Genomic DNA, 14,129 nt, shown 5'->3' with positions numbered 1-14,129 from the left:
CACAGCAGGCCTTTGAGGGTTCAAGTTCTTGTGTTTCAAAGCCTACACCCATGAGGGCTTTAACCACATGAAAGAGTTCTGCTGGACAACACTGAGCAGATGCAATGGTGGCAGAGAAGTAGGATTTCTTCACCGCCATCACCGCCACAGAATAAGATCGCAAGTGGATTCTTACCTGTGTTCAATCGTATTCGTTCCAAGTCTTCCGCCATTTGTGCTCTAATCGTCGACACAATCATTTCATTGCCCTCAGCTCCTCAGTATACCAGGGAGCTGACACAGTTCTACAACTAGGTCGAGGATGTTTGGGAGCAATCATATCAATAGCCTGGGTCATCTCCTCATTCCGAGCGGTGACCAGGACCTCGGCAAGACCACCTGCTAAGCCTGCAGGAAAATCCCCAAGAGACCTCAAAAATCTATCTGGATTCATCAGTCTCTGGGGGCAGACCATCAAATTTGGACCCCTACCTCTGCAGAGGTTACAGCTGGCCTGAAGGTCAAGACTGATCAGATAATGATCTGTCCATGCCAAAGGAGTGCTCCCCCATCTGAAGATCATTTTCTCCCAATCCAGCACAGGAAACCAGGTCCAAAGTGTGTCCTGCCACATGTGTTGGGCAAGACATTATTTGAGACAGGCCCATGGTTGACATGGCATTTGACATGAATAAGTAGTTATTCCCAAAATCCTTTAACAGTTAAGCATAGTTGAGCCCTTTGTCCTATACTTCACAGTGAGCATGACTAGGTCCTTTTAGCTGAGCCAAGAAACCACATGGTTTGTGGAGGCTGAATTTGATAGGGATGTCAGAAAATTTCACCATGAATCTCAGGGAGGCCGAATGCCAGTGCATTCGGCCCCCCGAAATTGGTGGCGAAATGGTCTGCCCCCCCTCCCCCGGGACGGGACTTACTTTGGGCGAATCCTCCTGGCGGCAGCGGCTCCAGAGGCAGTTCAGCAGCAGTTCAGCGGCAGCGGTGGCGGCAGCCGGTCTTCTGACCGGCTGCCTCTGCCGCCGTTTCCAGTATATATTTAAAAAAAAACCCAAAAAGTGATAGGCTACGTAAAGATTTACGTAGCCTATCATGGCTAGATTTTTAAAAAATACCGTGACAGGCTACGTAAATGTTTACGTAGCCTATCATGGCTGAGTGAAAAGAAAAAAAAGACTCTACGCTATTTGCATTCCCCTTATTTTTGCCGTAGTCTACGTAAATGTTTATGTAGACTAGACGTGCCAAAATAAGGAACGCAAATGGCGTTAAGGAACGCCCATGGGCGCCGCCATTTGCATACACACGGGGTTTTTTTTCCCACTCAGCCGTGATAGGCTACGTAAACATTTACATAGCCTATCATGGCTGACTGCAGGGACGCAAACAGCGGCGGCTATGGCTGCCACCATTTGCGTCCCGGCCGTCCAGGATTCGGGGGTGGAGGGACGGAGCACCTCCCCCCCCGGCCAGAATTTCGGGGGGGAGGGATGGAGCGCCTCCCCCCTGCCAGAATTTCGGGGGGAGGGACGGAGCGCCTCCCCCCCCCACTGCGAATAAAATTTTGTTCAAGGTAAGTGACTTTTGTACATCCCTAGAATTTGGGATCAGATTCTATTCTGTTCCATTGATTCATTTAAGAATGGAGTTGAGGGACTAGAAGCTTACAATGTTACATAAGTGTCAGGGTGGATACTGAGTAGGGGTGGACGAAAGTCCCTTACCTGTCATCAAAGGACGTTCACGGTGGGGGGGAGGCGCTTCGCTGCTCCCCCCGCGAAGTTCAGGCCGGGGGGGGAGGCTTCCCACCTCGCCCCGGCCGAAATTCAGGCCGGGGGGGAGGCTTCCCGCCTCGCCCCAGCCGAAATTCAGGCCGGGGAGGAGGCTTCCCTCCTCGCCCGGCTGCGAACGCGAAAGTTTAAAAAAAAAAAAACGCCCCCTGATAGGCTACGTGACGATTCACGTAGCCTATCACGGCTAGATCTGCAAAGTGAGCCGTGATAGGCTACGTCAATCGTCACGTAGCCTATCACGGGTGACTTTAAAAAAAAAAAGCGCGTACGCTAATGGCGGCCCCCATAGGGAGCCGCCATTCGCGTTCCTTATTTAGTCGCTGTAGTCTACGTAAATGTTTACGTAGACTACAGAGACCAAATAAGGAACGGGAATGGCGGCTCCCTATGGGGGCTGCCATTATCCGTACGCGCTTTTTTTTTTTTTTAAAGTCACCCGTGATAGGCTACGTGACGATTGACGTAGCCTATTACGGCTGACTTTGCAAATCTAGCCGTGATAGGCTACGTGAATCGTCACGTAGCCTATCAGGGGGTGTTTTTTTTTTCTTTGATTGGAATGGCGGCGGCGGCGGCAGCCGGTCGAAAGACCGGCTGCCGCTCCCGCCCCGCTCGAACACCCGCCAAACCGCCGGCCGGACCCGCCGCCGGGAGGGACATTCGGCGAAGGTAAGTCCCGTCCCAGGGGGGTTGCGGGGGGCAGGGGGGTTCGGAGGATTTCTCCCCGAAACTTGTTCGGGGGGCCGAACACGTTGGCTCTCGGCCCCCCGAAGTTTCGGGGAGAAATTCTCCGCCATCCCTAATACTGAGCCCATAGAGCCCCAGAGTATTCTGATTCTGAGGAGGACCAACCACCCATGGGAGAGGAGCTCGCTCATCTCTCACAGGCACATCTCTCACAGGCACAGGGGGAAATTCCTCCTGCCTGCATTCCTGAGAGAGATAGTGACCCTAGCAGTGAGAGAGCAGGGGATGGGATCTTGCTGGATGCTCAGCAGAGATGGAGAGAGTGACGCCTGATGGAGGGCGCCAAGAGGCGGCGCTCTGCCCGCTTGGCGCTAAAACATCGGTCGCGTCCCGAGGATCCCCGGGTAAGAGGGAGGACCTCCCCATAAGTTCAGAGTTTTCCCACTCTTCCCCTTCAAACGGGGACCAACTGCCTTACCCGGAGCTTAGGCTACTCTGCTAACTACCCCAGTGCATTTCCTTGCTTAGTCGCTTAGTAGCATCCGAAAGAGTCATTAAGTTGTAAAGGAATAAAGCCTTGGAAAGAATCCCTTTCATCTGTGTCGTGAGTTGGCTATTGGAGGGGACTTAAAGAGGCAGCTAGGGGGCTCCTGACAATAAGGATGACTGTCAGGTGTTAGCAAAAGCCATGGTACTCACCTGTTGATTGTGAGAGTAGATCAGACATGTGGGGCTTGTAAAACCTGACCTTTGAATGAAAAAAAAAATCCTGCTATAACCAAACTGAGGCATCATCCTTGTGTCTAATGAATCTGGAGTAGCAGAAACCCTATGACAATCAGAGGCAAAAGATGCCTGAGAAAGTGAACGAAAGATCTGCTTTATGGTCAGCTGTAAGTGATGGTTAACCTTCAAGAAGGCTTGGAGCAGGCTATTTCCACCCCAACAGACCCACCAGTGGTTGCTGAGATTTGTGGGTAACTGGCACTCATTTGTAGATGAAGCGTTTCTCCAGATCACTGATTCCAAACAACAGTGTCACTTCTTGACATTACTGGGAAACTGCAACTGAGAGACAAACGAACATAATGGTCCTCTGTGCTGTGCTGAGGAAACAGTGATTGTGGGAGTCCTCAGGCTCCTTTGCTGGATAGTGCTTATTTATTTATTATTTATTATTGCATTTATATCCCGCCTTTTTTCCTCTTGCAAGGAACCCAAGGCGGCTTACATTATCCCCCTCCTCTCCATTTTATCCTCACAACAACAACCCTGTGAGGTAGGTTGGGCTGAGAGTGTGTAACTGGCCCAAAGTCACCCAGTGAGCTTCCATGGCCGAGTGGGGACTAGAACCCGGATCTCCCAGCTCCCAGTCCGACACTCTTACCACTACACCACACTGGCTCTCATCATTCCTACATTGCTGCACCATTTTAATGGCCTTTGTTCGCCCCATCGGTCTGTGTCTGTGCATGTGGGTGTGTGTACTTACTTTCCTGTCTGTCTTGAGCCTCTTCCTCATATGCTTCACAGAGCAAATCATCTGTGACATTATTGCCATGTGAAATCATTGCCAGTAAAAAGCACTAGCAGCCAGTCCTTCAAAGCTGTTTTGGTTGCTGTGCCATTATGGGAGCTCACGTTGCTCCAGCACCAGGGACTGGGGGCATCCCTGGGAATACGGAGCCTCTTAAGCCTGATCCTATGAGCTGCTGCAGCCACTCCTGCCTACATGTGAACCCTAAATCACCTCAAGTCCAAGTAGTTCAACTTAACTGGACTGAAAATGAATAAGAGGGAAAACCTGGTTTACTAAAAAAAAAAGAGAGAGAGAGAGAGAGCATGTAGGCTCACTACATAAATGTTGCTTTCTGCCCTCAGATATTTGCTTGCTTAATCAGGTCTGAATCCCAATAAATCCCAGATTGGGATAATAAATAACAGATCAGCTTTCTCCAGGGGGTGGCCTGCCTCTTTCGACTAGGTATTAATAAGGGGCAGAGGTTAAATCTTTCCTCTTTCTCTGCTTCACTTCCCCTCCTCCAGTTGGTCTCTAAAAAGACATCAAGTAGATAACACCTGTGCTTTCACATCCTAGGTATGTAGTGAAAGTGAAGTTAATTGCAAATACAAACACATTACGATGTTTTAAATTAAAGCCGTGAAAGTGGGATGGAATACAATATTTTAAAAGAACAACCTGTCTGTTTTACTTCCCCATGGTATCCCAGTGTACCATTTATAACTCCAAAGGAGAGCTGGTATTGACTAAGCCATCAAATCATGCTTTGCCTTTTGGCTAAATGTAGTTTTTGCTTGAGGCAGACATAAAACAGCACCTCATTGGAACCCCATCAATTAGGGACTGGGGTTCACGATCCATAGTCCATTTGAAGGTTATCTGCCTCTGCCTGAGTATTTACATCCTACTTTGTTGGGATTTGTATGTTCTGTGATTCAATGCAGGGGAATGTCCAAAAGCAATCGTTTAGGATTCCATTTCCACTGAGAACCAGTTCATATGACCAAGTTGGCATGTTGAGAATGTGAGTTGAGTGAATCTGGGATAAGTTTGTCAAGTGGTGAAGCAGCCATGTGATTCCTCCACCATGCATTCAGTTTTTGCTATGCCATTTGGAGATCTGCCAACATCAGATTAATCGGTGGTACAGTAAATGCTGACTGACTAGGGAACTGGGTGTGTGGTGAAATAATCCCATGAACATATCCGAAGATGGATAAAGCCTTTATTGGAACAAACTAAAAATCACAGTGCAGTGAGCTATTTTTCAAATTTCAAAAAACTCTTCCTCTAGGTCAATGTTTGGACAGCTGAAGCTAGTGCGCCAATTGCACTCATTCCCAGAGATGTCTGATCTGACCACAGTCATGCATGCCTTAGTTACATTCTGTTTGGACTACTGTAACACACTCTGCATGGGGCTGCCTTTGCAAACTATTCAGATACTTCAGCTGGTCCAGAATGCTATGGTCAGACTGTTGACTGGGGCCGTTTACAGGGAGCACATGACTCCCTTGTTACAACAACTTCACTGACTACTGGGCACAGTTCAAAGTGCTGGTTATGACCTAAAAGCCATATATAGCTTGGGAATATGCTACCTGAAAGCCTGCCTTCTCCCCTACAAGCCGGCATGGATTTTAAGAGCTTTGGGGGAGGCCCTTCTCTCCCGCCATCTGAAGCAACTTTGGTGGGACATCAGAAAGGGCCTTCTTGGGGGCCACTCCCAGGCTCTGGAACTCTGTGCTGTGGGTGGCTAGGTTGGCCCCCTCTCTGCTGTCCTTCTGCTCACAGGCAGACCTTTGTATTTAGGCAGACCTTTGGCATATAAGCTGAAGGGGGTGTGTGGAATTGGTTGAGTGCTGCTTATTTTTTTATTGTTGTGTATTTAATTAATTTGTTTTTATGCTATGTTTTATTTTTGTTTGTTTTTATTCTAGTTTTTATTGTTAGCCACCTTGAGGGTCCTTTTTGGGGGGGCAGGGGGAAAGGAAGGCAGAACAGAAAATAAATAAGTGCTAAACAAAAAGAAAAATGGGTCCATGCACATTTCCTTTTACCCTGCTGTATAGCAAGGCTGGACCTGCATCTGCGTGCCTCCAAACTGAATCAGAGCAGCAATACTGGTAGAAAGTGGGGTATAATTCTTTCTCCCCATCCCATTTCCCAGATTGGAACCCCACACATACACACACAAACACCAGTACAAAAAGTAGCTGTCTGTCTGTACTGGTATATTGCAGTGCTGCTCTGCATTCCTACAGATGCTGCCTGTATGCTATAATAACCCATGGTTTTTTGTTTGTAATGTGAAATAAGATATAAAATGGCAGTCATCCAGAGCCTGCAAGTGGTCCATCTCTTTAAGTACTTCCACTGGCCCTCCATGGCCCAAGAAAAGATCTTTTCCAAGCCCTGCTACTGAAAAGCTTTACCATGGAAACTGAGCTTGGTACCTTTGTGTGTGTGGGTGTTCTCTGGCCACTCCTCCCATGTACTGCACCCTGAATGTGGTGACTGCACAGCCACATTGAACAGTAGTGGGCAACTTGTGGGTCTCCAGATGTTTTGGCTTACAGCTCCCATCATCCCTCACTTTGGGTTATGCTCAGTAGGGCTCATGGGAGTTGTAGACCAAAACATCTGGAGACTCCATGTTGCCCACCCCAATATAGACATACATCAGACACATGGAGGAGATGAAATGGTATCCTGATCCAAATATCCTTACATGCAGTAAATGACTGTGTGTATTACAGTTGAGCCAAAACATTTGCAGAAGACTTTTTTTTTGGAGAAAATTTCTGAATTTTCTTTTTCTCACCCTTGCCTCACTGACAAAGAAGGCCACTTGGAAGAATTTCCTTCAGATATTCTCTGCTATGTATTTGTGGCAGCCAACACAACACAGTTGCTGCTGCTGCAACTTGTAGCAGCAGTAAACAAAACAACACAAACACCCTTCGGAAAAACAAAAGTAGCTGGGCACGCCCACTGCTCATGGTGAGACCCACCATTGAGAAACTGCTAAAGCCTTTCTCTTCTCCTAGAGAAATTCAGTGAAATAGTCCCCATAATTTCTTTGTCCACATTGGGTGGAGAATTTTGAGAGGCCATTTGCACACAGCTCTGCTGTGTATGCAGCTGCTGCAGATGAGGATTTCCCCCACCTTAATAAGTGATTATTAGCAGAGCTGGTCCTCAGTTCTGATCCGGAGCCTTAACAGTGTCTGAAATCAGTTCTCCACACACACACACACACACACACCTCTTATACACACACCGCAAAGCCCCCAAATATGCAATTCTGGTAGTGTTTTTAAATAAACAGTTATTTAACAGTTTTAAATAAACAGGGATAAAGTTAAGGAAATACAACAGCATAGAATGCAAACAGAACTTCCATGCTGAGCAGGGCATAAGCCAAAACGCTGATGGCAACAAATCCCCCCCCCCCCCGACACACACACACACAGCACATGCATTCCTATTCACATCTCAACACCCTATTTCCATTCACTAGTTCAAATCTCAAAACCTACACCTTATTTCAAAAGAGGGATATTTGGCAGCATATCTGTTATCTGCCACCCGGCCGAGGCTTTGTTGTACTTTCTTAGGATCAGGTAAGCAAGCTGAAGCCCCGAAGACAACAAATTTTAAAACAAGAAAAAGATTTACTTAGGACACCTAATTAGGAATCCTAATCAGAAGTCATCAAGCCCTCTAATTAGCAAGGTTTGTTCAAACTCATTGCTTTCTCCGTAACGGCCACAGGACATCCAAGTGGTTTTAAATTATGTATCACAGGCCCCTAATCAGTATATTGAGCGTCATAAATTGTTAAAAGGAGCTAATAGCTTGCGTTCCTTGATAGAAAGCGCTGATACTGGAGGCAGGGAACTCATCAAATGAGAGAGCCTCGTTAGGCAGAGAGGGAAAAAGGAGGCTGTGCTTCAGTGTCTCATTTTGTTTTAGTAATTAGCTTTTACTGGATTATCCGATCCAAATCTTTATTCAGTTTACTCTGTCAAATCTCGTTTGCATTTTAAATGGGAAACTGACAAGGCGAGCAATTTATCTCCTGACTAGGTTAAACATGTTCAACTTGGTACAGAGCATCTGATAAGAGAATGAGCTAATGGGAGTGTAGAGTGTGTATCCATCCACCTCTTCATAGCATGTGTGGTGCTCCACTCGTCCACTCATAATGAAATCCTCCAAACTGGCTTATCCTGCCATATAGCACTCGACTTCATTCCATAGGTGAGAGCCATGAGCCAATGAGCTACATATAAGATCACCTTCTGAGGCTCTCATCCAAGTACAACTGCCTTCAGAGGATAGGCAACTGGGGACAGGGCCTTCTTTTCTGTGGCACCCCATTTGAGGAATATCCTTCCCAGGTTTGAAGGGGCCCTCAGTAAAGTTCCCTCTGGTGGGCCCCATCTTAGCCTTGTGGGCATATCTGGTATCAGGAAGAAGCAGCACTCTGAGTCAGTGACACCACTTTTGGGGGGTGGGGGCATTCTGGGAAATTAAAATGGCAGCACCACAACTCAGCTTCTTTTTAAAAGGAGGCTCTGGGAGAAGCACCCGTGGTGGGCCTTGTTATGTTTTAGATGAAACTGAAAACTTTTCTTTCAGCAAGCATTTGATTTGTTGTTGTTTGTACGTAGTTTATTGGATGGTTATTTTGGGGGTTCTACTTGGATCGTTGTTTGAGGTTACGGGTGACCTGTGATAAAAGTGAAGTGATTGTCAGGATTCTCTAAGGGTGACAGATCTGGTTTCATGTGAATCCACCCAACACATTCCTATGCATGGGCATTTAATACGATGATGAATGAGAACTTACATTCTTCACAAAAATACTTAAATATTAGAGGGTGACCTGTTTTGTTTTGCTATTGGCTGAAATCCATATCTCTTTTTGGTATGCACCAAAGACTGCAAGGTTGATTAGAAAATAAATACTTAAAACTATTTTATCTTGTTGAAAAGTAAAGGGCTGAGAATAGAGGCTGAATGATTGAGATTTGTTTGCATATTGCATTTTTTTTAAAAACTTCTTAGTGAAAGAGAAGGTTCTCACTGATTGTAAGAAGGTAACTAATAACGTAGTTATAATAAGGTAACTAATTTACTTACCTTTAAATAAGGTAACTAATTTCATATATGTTGATGGTACTAAAAATTTCCTGGATACTTAAATTGAAGCCATGTTAAAAACAGCAAAGGGGATGGTTTTAAGGAATTTCTTCTGATTGGTTCATGGGTTTACCTATTACTTCGCTTTTTATACTTTGCATTTGCTTTCTTTGTTATAACTACCTATATCAGGGAAGGGGCAGCCCCAAATGTTGTACCCTTGGATACGTTCATTTATATAATTTAAACAAATGAAGTGTTGTTGTTGTTGTTGTTCAGTCGTTCAGTCGTGTCCGACTCTTCGTGACCCCATGTACCATAGCACGCCAGGCCTTCCTGTCCTGCGCTCTCTCCCGGAGCGTGCTCAAGTTCATATTCATTGCATCCGTGATGCTATCTAGCCATCTCATCCTCTGCCGTCCCCTTCTCCTTTTGCCTTCAGTCTTTCCCAGCATCAGGGTCTTTTCCAGGGAGTTTTCTCTTCGCATTAGGTGGCCAAAATATTTCAGCTTCAGCTTCAGTATCTGTCCTTCCAATGAGCAGTCAGGGTTGATTTCCTTTAGGATGGACTGATTTGACCTCCTTGCAGTCCAGGGGACTCGTAAGAGTCTTCTCCAGCACCACAGTTCGAAAGCATCAATTCTTCGGCGCTCAGCCTTCCTTATAGTCCAGCTCTCACAGCCATACATTACTACTGGGAAAACCATAGCTTTGATTAGACGGACCTTTGTCGGCAAGGTGATGTCTCTGCTTCTTACTATGCTGTCTAGGTTGGCCATAGCTTTCCTCCCAAGGAGCAAGCGTCTTATAATTTCAGGGCTACAGTCACCGTCTGCGGTGATCTTGGAACCCAAGAAAGTAAAATCTGTCACTGCTTCCATTTCTTCCCCTTCTATATGCCAGGAAGTGATGGGGCCAGATGACATGATCTTCGTTTTTTTAATGTTGAGTTTCAAACCAGCTTTTGCACTCTCCTCTTTCACCCTCAACAAGAGGCTCTTGAGATCCTCTTCGCTTTCTGCCATTAGGGTGGTATCGTCTGCATATCGGAGGTTGTTGATAATTCTCCCAGCAATCTTAATTCCGACCTCTGATTCATCCAACCCGGCATTTCTCATGATGTACTCTGCATATAAGTTAAATAAGCAGGGTGACAATATGCAGCCTTGTCGTACTCCTTTCCCAATTTTGAACCAATCGGTTGTTCCATGTCTGGTTCTGACTGTTGCTTCTTGACCCTCGTACAGGTTTCTCAGGAGACAGGTAAGGTGGTCTGGTACTCCCATCACTTTAAGAATTTGCCACAGTTTGTTGTGATCCACACAATCAAAGGCTTTAGCATAGTCAATAAAGCAGAAATAGACGTTTTTCTGGAATTCTCTTGCTTTCTCCATGATGCAGCGAATGTTGGCGATTTGATCTCTAGTTCCTCTGCCTCTTCTAAACCCAGCTTGTACTTCCGGTAGTTCTCGGTTCACATACTGCTGAAGCCTAGCTTGTAGGATTTTGAGCATCACCTTGCTGGCATGTGAAATGAGCGCAATTGTGCGGTAGTTTGAACACTCTTTGGCGTTGCCCTTCTTTGGAATTGGAATGTAAACTGACCTTTTCCAGTCTTGTGGCCACTGTTGAGTGTTCCAGATTTGTTGGCATATTGAATGCAGCACTTTAACAGCATCATCTTTGAGGATTTTAAATAGCTCAGCTGGAAGACTGTCATCTCCGCTAGCTTTGTTGTTACTAATGCTTCCTAAGGCCCACTTGACTTCACTCTCTAGGATGTCCGGCTCAAGTTCAGTGACCGCACTATCATGGCTATCAGGGACATTCAGATCTTTCCTGTATAGTTCTTGTGTGTATTCTTGCCACCTCTTCTTAATCTCATCTGCTTCTGTTAGGTCCCTGCCTTCTTTGTCCTTTATCATGCCCGTCTTTGCACAAAACGTTCCCTTGAGATCTCCAATTTTCTTGAAGAGATCTCTAGTCTTTCCCATTCTGTTGTTTTCCTCGATTTCTTTGCATTGTTCATTTAAGAAGGCCTTCTTGTCTCTCCTTGCTATTCTCTGGAACTCTGCATTCAGTTGGGTATATCTTCCCCTTTCTCCCTTGCTTTTCGCTTCCCTTCTTTCGTGAGCTACTTGTAAAGCCTCATCAGACAGCCACTTGGCTTTCTTGCACTTCTTTTTCTTTGGGATGGATTTCGTTGCTGCCTCCTGAACAATGTTACGGACCTCCGTCCATAGTTCCTCAGGCACTCTGTCTATCAGGTCGAATCCCTGAAATCTATTCCTCACCTCCACTGTATATTCATCAGGGATATGATTGAGGTCATACCTGAACGGTTTAGTGGTTTTCCCGACGTTCTTCAATTTAAGCCGAAATTTTGCAAGAAGCAGCTCATGATCTGAGCCACAGTCAGCTCCAGGTCTTGTTTTGACTGACTGTATGGAGCTTCTCCATCTTTGGCTGCAAAGGACATAATCAATCTGATTTCGATATTGACCATCTGGTGACGTCCATGTGTAGAGTCGCCTCTTCTGCTGTTGGAAAAGAGTGTTTGCTATGATCAGCATGTTCTCTTGGCAAAACTCTATTAGCTTTTGTCCTGCTTCATTTTGTACACCAAGGCCATGCCCGCCTGTAATCCCGGTGATTTCTTGACTTCCTACTTTAGCATTCCAATCCCCTATGATGAAGAGGACATCTTTTTTTGGTGTTAGTTCTAGAAGGTGTTGTAGGTCTTCATAGAATCGATCAACCTCAGCTTCTTCGGCCTCAGTGGTTGGGGCATAGACTTGAATTACTGTGATGTTGAATGGTTTGCCTTGGATTCGTACTGCGATCATTCTATCATTTTTAAGATTGTACCCCAATACTGCTTTTCCCACCCTTTTGTTGACTATGAGTGCTACTCCGTTTCTTCTAAGGGATTCTTGCCCACAATAGTAGATATGATGGTCACCTGAATTAAATTCGCCCATGCCTGTCCATTCAGATTCAAATGTTCAGAGCGGATATATGTTTGCAAATTTAGAATTCTGGATTTCTTACTTATTTTTTATAAATGTTTTTATTCCCAGGGTGATTTACAACAGGAATAAAACAATCAAAATGCAAATACAAAAATATCTAATAAACTAAAAGCCATAACTATCCATCATGGATGGTATGAGGTCCAGTTGGTTCTACTTAAGATCAGATGGATGGGCTGTGCTGAGAATTCTCTAAGTATAACATTTAGCTGAGAGATCCCTGACAGTGTTTTTGATTTGGCATTGAACAAATTATCTTTCATTGAATGAATACCTTATCCACTACTTACTTACAGTAGGGCAACAGAAGGTTGGTTGGTGGTCCACTATTCCATTCATCATTTTCCTGGTAACTATCTAGGTTCCATGGTCAAGTAAGATACAACTGGGACCTGCATCAAAATTTTGCAGTTCAGAATGTTCCTGTTCACACTTCTAGCCAGCCATACTCTTTTCCAGGGTACTCTATTCCATTCCCCTTCCCCTGGTTTTCTGTCCCCCACCCTCCAACAGTCACCAGCCTTCTGTGACCACTTAGCATTTTCACTTGGTAAGATCTGGAGGTGGGGGGTCTTCTTTGATATTTTTTTTAATCTTTTTTGTACTTCTGGAAACCTTGGGGTTCCTTCCTCTTGTGTGTGGGTAGTGCCTTTTGGGCTACATAAGGATCCATATTTGGAGAATGACTTTGCTATTAGAACATAGAATATTCCAATGAGCTCTCGAAGTTAGCTAACTTTGGGAAGGGAATGGCTTGGGTATGTTTGTAAATATACCTATAGTAAATCCATCAGCATCTGCTATTTGGCTAACAATTTTAGTCCTGAAATTTGAACGCACCTGGATTTAAGTTTACTAAGCACAAAATCAGAGCAAAAATGAAAAAAGAAAAAGAGCACAAAATCAGAACACAAATATCAGTGAGGAAAAGAATCAGCTCCTCTTTATGTTTAAATAGAAGCTGAGCTTGACACCCTGGACACAAAATGATTTTTTTAAAAATTCTGTTCATTTCAGCTAAATTGCAGTGCTAAATTGCACTAATTTTGATTGGCTTGAGTTTTGCAACTGTACCCAGGAATAAAGAGGCAAGACAAAGAGATTGCCTAGGGCCATAGCTTTATTACGTTACCATCAAGAAAATCTGCAGCGGTGGGAGCTGTGTGGCCCCTGTTAGAGATAGCTAGTAAGGGCAAGCCTGACCCAGGCCTGAGCCTAGGAGCAGTACAATGGCTGGCCCTGGCCTCTGGCCATACCTTTAGATCTTGAGGGATGCCCTCTTGAATCACAACCCCTTGAGCCCCACAACTCTAAGTGTGTGGCCCGTTCAGGCCCCAGATGGGATCCTTTCCCTGCTGTGAGTCCCACAGCCTTGGCTGGGAAGTCATGGAAAACCCTTTTCACCTTTCCTTCACCTTCACCCGCATTGGGGAAATGGCCTCTAGGTTCTCTCTGGTGACTCAAACTACTGCTGTGCTGAAAATTTCTCCCACGTTTCTTTTGACCATTCTCATTCCATCTGATAGAAAATAAATTGTTTTTGAAAAGAAATTCAGTGATGAGGAAATTTCAGAGAAATTCTCATGGGTTGGGTTTGAGGTTCTCGTGCCTACGTTGCTTAGAAGGTGGCCAAGGAGTGCGTGTGAGTGATCTGTCTTTCATTGTACGATCATCTCTCTAGCAGCCTGTAGCTTCCTCAGCCTCCTACACTTCAATTAAAACTCAGGGAAGAGACCATGAAGTAATTCCTCCCATTAGGGTCTTTTCAGCTCTGGAAGTGAAGGCAGCCTGGGAGAATACCACCCTGAAACACCCTGAAAAACACCCTGAAAATGAGGTAGAACAATGGAAGCCTCTTTCATGGGGGAAGAAAACTTAAGGAGTTAGACACAACGCTACCCCCCTCACACCTGTATTGTGGAGGATGCAAAATGAGGACCAGCCTAC

This window comes from Heloderma suspectum, chromosome 4 (genome assembly GCF_057233095.1).
Source record: "Heloderma suspectum isolate Gila_16-S chromosome 4, 16-S_ref, whole genome shotgun sequence".
Lineage (NCBI taxonomy): Eukaryota > Metazoa > Chordata > Lepidosauria > Squamata > Helodermatidae > Heloderma > Heloderma suspectum.
Note: the sequence above shows the minus strand (reverse complement) of the source record.